This window comes from Pyxicephalus adspersus, chromosome Z (assembly GCF_032062135.1).
Source record: "Pyxicephalus adspersus chromosome Z, UCB_Pads_2.0, whole genome shotgun sequence".
NCBI lineage: Eukaryota > Metazoa > Chordata > Amphibia > Anura > Pyxicephalidae > Pyxicephalus > Pyxicephalus adspersus.
In genome coordinates, this window is record NC_092871.1 from 6,977,803 (window position 1) to 6,987,523 (window position 9,721).

Genomic DNA, 9,721 nt, shown 5'->3' on the forward strand with positions numbered 1-9,721 from the left:
ATTTTTTAGTATTTTGTTCAGAATCTTTTTTTTCTAGGTTTTTCTCGTTTAAAATTGGGTGCGTCTTATAGGCCGGAGCGTCTTATACGCCGAAAAATACGGTAATCTCAATAGGAAGAAACAAGAACACATGAGAAGAGCATGCAGCAATATGCAGGGGATTCATCTAAATTTGTTCCTCGGCACAGTAAACCTATTGCCACACAATATCCTGATCCAACATTTACTACTATGGTTCCAGCAATAGTGAATGACAATAGTGGGCACAAATATTCTCCTTGCCTAACATGTCCTTCGCTGCTTTTTTACATTTATCCCTGGTTGCATATATGAATATTTCCAAGGAACACTTTTCTGTGAACAATTAGGAATCACATGGAGATACTTTTGTCATTATTTCAGTGGAGGGACTTCCAGCCACTCATAACATTAGGCTCTGCATTTTTTTTTTTTGACGCAGGGAATTGTAGTAGCGCGGCTATTTCAGTGAAGAGGGACTTCCAGCCACTCATAAGATTTAGCCCCACATTGGCCGCCTCTGCGATTTCCAGCACTCCCCCTCAGCTACACGTGCCAGGAGTCTTTTGGTGTTACAAGAGCTTAAAGTTTAGCGCAGGTAGTCAGGATTTTAAAGCATTTTCCGCGGTCAGTCCCCCTCCTCTGTTGACATTCATTAGCGAATAGAGAAAGAGGCATAAGATTTTTTCTTAAATAAAATTTTTCAAAAATTCCTAGTCCTCTTTCTCTATTATAGGTTTGTTCCAGATTACATAATAAGCAAAACCTCTTTCCATATGAAAATATTTTTTTTTTATCTAATGAGAAGGAAAAACTTCCTCAATTTTTTCAATAAATTTAAAGTTCGGCTCACGACGTGGTCTAAGATTTTAATTTCGGCCCACTGTGTATTTGAGTTTGGCACCCCTGTATTAAAAGTTCATTGTTTGGGGTTACATATGTTTAATATGTAATAGACCTATTTTCATTTGCATGTTACAAAGAATGCAAATACAGACAGGCTGATTTCTGCTTTCACGCATCCTTTTTATAGAAAGAAACCCTAAAGGCAATAACAATGGATAAACAATAGATATATATATATATTTATATATATATATAAAGATATATATATATATATATATATATTTACATATATATATATTAAATTCTTCTTTAGAAAACTTACTGTACATACTTTTTTTTATTGCAAAAAAAAAAAGGGTGCAGCACCGCCCCCCAATTCTCGATCACCCTACGTCATGTATCCCAGGAGGCTATTGGGCGCCTTTTCTCACAAAAAGAAAAATTTGCTGATCTCAGGCATGTAAGATCGGCAAGTTTTTTTTACATCCTACGCCACCCGATTTTGTGCCTGGGTCGGGCGACGTAGGATGAAGAGGAGCGCCAGCTCCGGGACAGATGCCGGGACAATGCGGGACCTGATGCGGGACACCCCCAGAGGGAGTTGTATTTATTTTTTAAGGCACTTTTCAGTTTAGCTCTTTTAAGAAAAACTGTCAGTCTGATTTCAACATTCATAAAAAAACATTAAAACAGCAAAAGGTAAAATGGAATCTGACTTGCTCTTTGCTGTTCCCTGGCAGAAGTCAGGGCTTGCTTATAAGAAGAGTCTGGCAGCTCCTACTGTACCTGGAGCTCAGAACTAATCAGAAAAATAGATATAAGGAACATGCATCGGTTAGAGGCTCTGAGCTCCCAGACATCACTCCCACCTATCAGGAAGCATCATTATGTTCTCCCCTAATAACTAATACATAATAAAACAGCCTGGCCTTTTACTGAACTGCCCCTGGTGCGGGGATTACTGGAGCAACGGTGACATCTGCTGGTGGAAAGGGAAACTGCAGGACACATCAGTTATGCAAATAGATTTATTCATTCTCTCTCTCCCACTCCATTCTAAATCAGTAATCTTCATGAGAAGACTCTGGAAATGAAAGGCAAATGCTGGCAACTCCTCACAAATGCTCTCACCAGACCCCCTAAAACTCTCATAGTAATAGTTACATGCCTGCACATACATACTAAGACTATGTACATAGGGAGGTGCAGAGTTTGCTCCTGCAAGAGCACCCCAATTCTTCTAATATACTCTAAAACAGTGTTTCCTAACCAGGTTCTTCCAGAGGTCGCTGGGGGTTCCGTGAGCAATGAGCAGTTTGCACCTCTCAGTTGCCACCTTGCTGCACCAGTATATGAAATATTAATATCCAGATTCATTCTGCATATTGAGCCAGTGCTCCACCTCCCTAAATCCAAATTACGACATTATTCCTGCACATTGGGCTGGCACTTTGATCTAAGTAAGCCCTCTGGAGTGCTGTTGTTGATCTAATACTAGAAGCCTGCTGACTGGAAGAGCAAGGAGACTTCTTTATGTGCACAGCAATGTTCTTTTATTGACCCATGTTCAGGATAAAGGTGAATCCCTGACCAAGCTATTGTCTCTGACCTAACAGTGCTATCTTGCAAATATGTCTGGATTTTACAACAGGCAAAATAGAATTGCCTGTCCTATGGCAGGCAGAAAAAAAAACATTTTTTTATTTTCATCTGTGTATTTTGCTTTTGCCTTTAAATGCTTCTCTGATTGCTTCTCTGTTATTTTTACTTTAAAGCCTTAATCCCCAGTTATATTCTGTGCTTCTAGAAAAACATCCAAGCAATCTATAGTAGTTGGTGAAACTATTTCCTGAGTGACCTGATTCCACATTTTCACAGACCTTACCGTGAAGAATCCCTTCCTTATCCGGAGCTTAAACTTCTTTTCCTCCAGACTCACAGAGTGCCCTCTTGTTGTTTGTAATAATCTCAAAGTGAATAATGGGGAAGAGAGTTCTCTATTTATATATTTATACAGGGTGATCATATCCCCCTTATACGTCTCTTCTCAAGGGAGAATAGATTCAGGTCAACTAATCTCTCCTCATAGCTGAGCTCCTCCTTTCCTTTTATTAGTTTAGTTGCCCTTCTCTGCACTCTCTCCAATTCCACAATGTCCTTTTTGTGAACTGGTAACTGTGGTAACAATGTCTCACTTTGGTATTGAACATCAGAATGAAAAATGACTCTATAAATTATTTCCCCAGCCAAATTCTCTGAAATTCTCTGGTGGTGAGTTCCATGGTCTTATCTCTCTACAGGTCTCCTGATAAAACAATGACTCCTTTTGCCACTTAGTGGCCAATTTTCAAATGTTCACAGCTGTCACAATAGGAAATGAATAGGAAAGAAACTAATTTTATGAGCAAATTGAAAAAGGAATAATTTATAGAGCTCGATGTAATATTGTATTCAATGCCCTGAAGGTAGATGCAGCATGTCACAGTCGTCAATTTGGATGGTGAATCTGCAACATTGTCCAACCTTGAGGATCCAGCATTTGGACACACATGTTTCTGCATATCTGTAATTGTTTTTTTTAATTATTTTTAAGTGTCTCTTTGCTTCCCAAGCTCTATGGAAGAAGCCGTCTGCCTTCATTGGATAATATACTAAATTCTGTGTAAATGCATGTACTGAATTACTGTCATATTTTCTTAACAGTAATGTTCAATATCACGTCTTTTATATTCTTGCTCAACATTCTCTGGTGGGCAATCTTCCAGGTCCATGTGTTTTAAATGCCATCAACTGATTCTCCTCTAGGGAATGTTTGGTGAATGACAGTCTCCTATATATATAGAGACCCCATAGAGATTTGTCATACAATATTATTTCATATAGGATATGTAAAATAATGTCATTTCAAAAGTAACTCTCACTATTTGCAGCTTTCAATAAAATTATACCTGGATATCCTGCCACTGGGGTCTTTGTTTTGGCATTTGGGTGACAATGCTCTGTCCCTGGCTTCCATTTCTGCTCCTGCGTTGTCACACAAACTTTTATTGAAGACTACAAGAGGCTTTTCAGCACCCATTAGGGCTCGGCCCATTGTCACCATCATGCTCCTATTTCAGCAGATCTCACAGGCATCAACGCAATGATTTAAAGCGTACCTAAACTCAGAATTGTCACTTTACATCAAAGGCTGGACAACCCTTTTATGTAGGGTAAAAATTCTATTTTCCTTTCTTTTTTTTTTAGGTTCAACACTTTTCTTTTTAAAAAAAAGGGTGCAGCACTGCCCCCAAATTCTCGGCCGCCTAGGTGGAGCACAAAGCCTCCGGAGGAACGTCCCACGAGGCTCTTGGGCGCTCCTTCTGTGCATGTCCGAGTATCTCAGGCATGTGCAGAAGGAGTCTTTTTGCGCGAAGAGAAAAAGTTTGCCGATTTCACGCATGTGCGCAATCTTTTTTCATCCTACGTCACCTGACCTCGCCCCTGGGTATAGATAGCAGAATAGATAGATAGATAGATAGATAGATAGATAGATAGATAGATAGATAGATAGATAGATAGATAGATTACTACCATATAAACCCAAGAATGAGACGTATCTGACCATTCAGAAACAACTTTTAGTTCAAAGGGCTCTGCCGTTCCCAGGATCTGTTTGTCTACAAATACTCATATATATATAGAATCTACAGGGCAAACATGAAGGGGGAGAGGCAGCTGCTGCGTGTAATTCATTGTAAAGCCATTCATTCATTCATTCTTGTTATTAATACCCGCCATTGTTTGCTTCTCTATACCAGAGACATACAAAATGTTTTGTGTGTTGTAAATCTGCTATTATTCTAATTATTATTATTGAGTTCCTCTTCTGAATGAGTTCACCAGGTCAGTCTTTAATACAGACACAGGCAGTGAGGATTCTGTATGTTTTTATTATTATTAATATTATTATTATTATTATTATTATTAATAAACAGTATTTTTATAGCACCAACATATTCCACAGGCCTGTACAATAAATAGGGGCTGCAAATGACAAACCGATACAAACAGTGACACAGGAGGAGGAGAGGACCCTGCCCCAAAGAGCTTACAATCTACGAAGTGGGGGAAGTATCACACAATAGGAGGGGAGATATGAAATGGTGGGTGAGTAGTGAGATGTTAGGAGACAGAAGACGGGTAGGTAAGTATGAAAAGATGGGTTTTAAGTGCACTTTTTGATGAGCAGAAAGCAGTTTGAACCTAAACTCCAGACACATTGCATGTACCTGAATTTGATTTGATATCAACTACTTGCAATCTATTGTGCAGTAGAACTAGGACTGGAAGAGGAGGAAGCAGGAGACAATTCAGTGGTTTATAGTGCAAATAACTCAAACACAAGATAGAGAAGAACAAGTGAATACAGAAGAAGAATTCCTGAATCACATCAGAAGGCTGAGCCTTGAATAGGTGGGAGTTTGGGACCACAGAACAGTCGCTCTGGCAGTGTGGAGCATGTGGTATTGCAAGCTGGATGTCCAGTTGACCCCTGGCATGGTGCTAAATGTATTGCACAGAAGTCCAGTCAATTGATACCTTTTTATAGTTTTTTGCAGCAAGGTGAGCATGAGAGCAGCCAGATCAGAATGGGCAAGGTCCCTTTAAGGCCAAACAGCAGTCTGTAGGCAGAGGAACTTTTTAAAAGCCTATTCAGGATTGTATTAAAGCAATGACTAATATTTAAAGAAAAACCGCAGTTGTTAGCTAGTTGACAAAGATGCAGGGCCAGCCCATGATGCATCTCTGGATCTCTCAACAGAGTCTGGCAGACAACACAACAATAGAAGCCTGTGAGTGCACCCTAGTGGAGAAATCCCCACACTGCAGCAAAAAAAAATAGGCATTAACACAACCGTGCAATATTTTCCTTAAAACTATTTACAATATATACAACTATATATCCTATCTAATGTACAGCACTGCGTAATATGTTGGCGCTAGATAAATACTGTTTATTAATAATAATAATAATAATAATAATAACAATATACAAATAAACATATAATATTGGTATGTGAGTCTCTGAAGTCCTACATCACTGGCCCTTCTATATCTGGTGGCAATAACGGTGCTCATTATTAATACTATAGTGTATGTATATAGCTCCAACATATTACGAGCACTGTACTTTAAATAGGGGTTGCAAATGACAGAGCCATACAAACAATGGCAAAGGAGGAAGTAATGAGCCTGCCCAAAAAAAACTTATCCTGGGATCTACTTGGCATTTACTGGGTTAATGAAGCGGTCAATTATTTGTCTCAGGTATTATTAGGATTGCAAAATCCCATAATGGAGAAATAATTACCGGAGCTCGCTGCTATTAAATAAGATCCAAATTCTAAATGGTCTAATTTACTTATTAGCAAGGGTCCCACAATGGTGGGGCATGGAGTAAAAGACCTCATTGCTACCCTACAATTATTGATGATGTGGAGCAACACGGTCAGATTATAGGTAATTAGTAGCTTTAATTATATAGATCTTAATGGGACTGATTGTGGAGGGAGAAGAACAGACGGAACTGAAAGTTCCCTTCCGAAGAGGAAGAGGTAAAAGCTATGAAAGTCAATGTGCGTGACTACAACTGGAACTAAAGCAAACTTGTCCACAACCCAAAAAATTATTATACACACTCTCTTCTTTTTTTATAACATTCTTTACTTTCAATAGGAATCGATGAATCAGGGACAACCCAAAGAAAAGGAAAAACAGAGAAGATTAGGGAAAAAAATGGGCAAAAACATTTCATAAACTATGGCCCAACTACGGCCCATCCATGGTATATACATTTCTGAGGACCACAACCCATTGTCAATGATGCAAATCCCCTTCCCCTGCAATCAGTGGGGGGGGACCAAGGGTTCTATACCGGGCTTCAATCAATAGAGCTTGAACTTTGGAATGCTGGAACATTAGTAAAGGAGAACGAGGGACCAGGAAATATTTCTAGTATGGGATCCAATTTGTATAGAAAAGGGTTTTATTCCTCCTAACTATATGAATGTGTTTATATATTGAGCCACCTCTATATGGTATTTAGGTATAAATGAATAGAGAGGAAATAAAGAGGTTTGAGACTCATAGGTTTATGATGCAAAATGTGAAGTGTATTGATTGATTATTCAGTACATACGTCATCAAATACACATGAACATATAAGCACGCACCACTATCTACCCCTGAGAAAGCCCTTCATGACGAAACGCATCGGATCACTGCGCGCCACGGTACAGTCTTTTGAACAGTTTTATGGTTATTTGTAATAATTTATGACAAAATCCATACTATATAGTATGTATAACTACTCTGCGCTGTCAAATAGTAACAGGACAGAGAGGAAAACAATATATGTTTATGTGTATTTGATGACTTATGTACTGAATAATCAATCAATACACTTCACTTTTTGCATGAAAAACCTATGAGCCTCAAACCTCTTTCTTTCCTCTCTATTCAATTATACTTTAGTATGGGATCCAGAAATTTCTGACTTCTATGTACTTGGAACCCTTTGATACCCTAACTCAATAATTCAACCCTTTGGGGGTAAACTGAAGGTTTTGTCAGCCCTGATGGACTAAGAACACCCCCTGTATTACCCAGGTGAAGAGGGAGAGTGGTCCATGTTCTGTAGGCCAATGGAGAAGAACTTTGCAGGGCTGACAGCACTGCCCAGGGCAGCTTTTCTCAACCCTTACTATATACACAGCTCACAGTATATTAGTGTGGTGATCAATGGGAAGAATTCTTAGCTGGACAGTGGGACGAATGTCAGCCTCACAAATAGCCCAAAAGATCATTGGGGTCACCTAAACTGACCCGAGTGGTCATTGCTCAAGGAACCTCCAGCAACCTCTGGAGGAACCCTGGTTGGGAAACACTGCCTAGGATTTCAGGTCAGCCATACTGTCATATTACAAGAAGTCCGGAGCTCATTGCATTCTAAGGTATGTTCTTGCAGCATATTGGTAGACGTGCATGTGTTACAGAGACGTCGGCAATACATCTGTGTTTATTTGGCTTCCATGTGCACTTTAAGACATCAGAGGGGGACTACCCGGTGCACAATATGGGAGGGAACACGCAGACCCTTAGGCAGATTCATTATAAGAAGACAGGTACAAGACAGATAAGCTGGGCTGGAATGTGCACAATCACTTTATTGCTGAGGGCAAAAACAGCTTAATGCTTCTAATTAACCCAACACCTCGACTTTGTTCACTTTTTAGAATTTTGTATCCAAATTTTTACTTGTGGCAGGAAATGTGACAAAAATGCCATTACTGAGCTCTGCTACTATTTTAAGACTGAATGCCTAAAATACTAAAAATTTCAACATTTTTTTTGCCAGTAGTGTAGTAAATTCTCCTAAATGCTTCAGCCTTTAGCAAAGCAAAACGTATACTGGGAGTGCAGAGGAGAGGGCTGGAATCTAATATATTATTTTTGGTAAATTAATGGATCATTTAGATCTATGTGGTGCAGGAATACACAATATATTGTAAGCTCTTCCGGGCAGGGTCCTCTCCTCCTATATCACTGTCTGTATTGGTCTGTCATTTGCAATCCCTATTTAATGTACAGCTCTGCGTAATATGTTGGCGCTATATATAGCCTGTTTATTATTAATATTATATTATGTGTTAACAAGCACTGCATTAAGGCAGCCAACTAAAAAATGGGTCGGTGACACACCAATATACTTAAAAAAATTAACAGGACCATTTTTTCCTAATGCAACATTTATTCGCTGCCCTTTTGTTTGGAGAACCAGCACCCTAGGACAGCAAGTGAGTTAGGACAACAGAACACCTCCTCTTCTTCTTCATAAGAAAGGGGGAAAAGGTAACCTGTATTTCACAGATGTGAACTGGGCAAGGCGGATCACTCCGCACAAGATATCATTCAGCAAAGCCAGAGGAATCTGCAAGCTCATCGGATTTCTGGATATTGTTTTTTATGCACTTTTCAAACAGATATACCAAAATACCTTCAATTAGTAAAAAATCTCATGCTTATGGTAAGAGATTGAGAAAGAAAGATTGCCATTGAGAGGTCCCTTTAGTGGCATATCTACAAATCTTTATATTGTTTATTACCAATGCAAATATGGAGCAAATTTGTGAAATGTGAATGTTATATTACAGATTATTTCAAGACAAATGCAACAGTGCTAACTCATAGGCTCTAAAATCACATTCCCTTTAAACCTACATTTCAATCTAAATACAATTGGCATCTCAAATCTCTATTTGCAATGTACTGAGATAAAATCTGTGAGATCGTGTGACCCTTCTGGTATTACGCCTGTAAAATGGTGTTAAATCCAATACTACCATTTGTATGTTAATTGTGCAATCAGGACATGAGATCACAGAAATTGTATCCAAGCAGGCCGGTGGTGTTTGGTTGTACGTGGCATAATTATACGTTTCTAAAACAGGATTTTATAACATTAAACCAGCCTGCTTTTGTGTCCAGGTTAGAGGGATACCTATACTTATACTTTAGAATTCTGCCTTGCTAGACGCGTAGATTGCATTTGCATCGGCTATGGGGTGAAATGCAGACCTACAAGGGGACGGACCTGCTGACCATTCAAAATCTTTCAAGATTCTAAATGGAAAGCAAATGGGAAAGCTGCTGCAAAAAATTTAGAAATTGTGTAAAAATCATTCATTGTTCTGATGTTCTTTGTTCCGGTGTTCTATGAGGATTTTAGGGGGTTGTTTCATGCCAGGTTCCAACCTTCTGGGGGTCCAGTGGCTGATTTATGGAGCTCACATTCTTGTAGGACTAATGATCACCA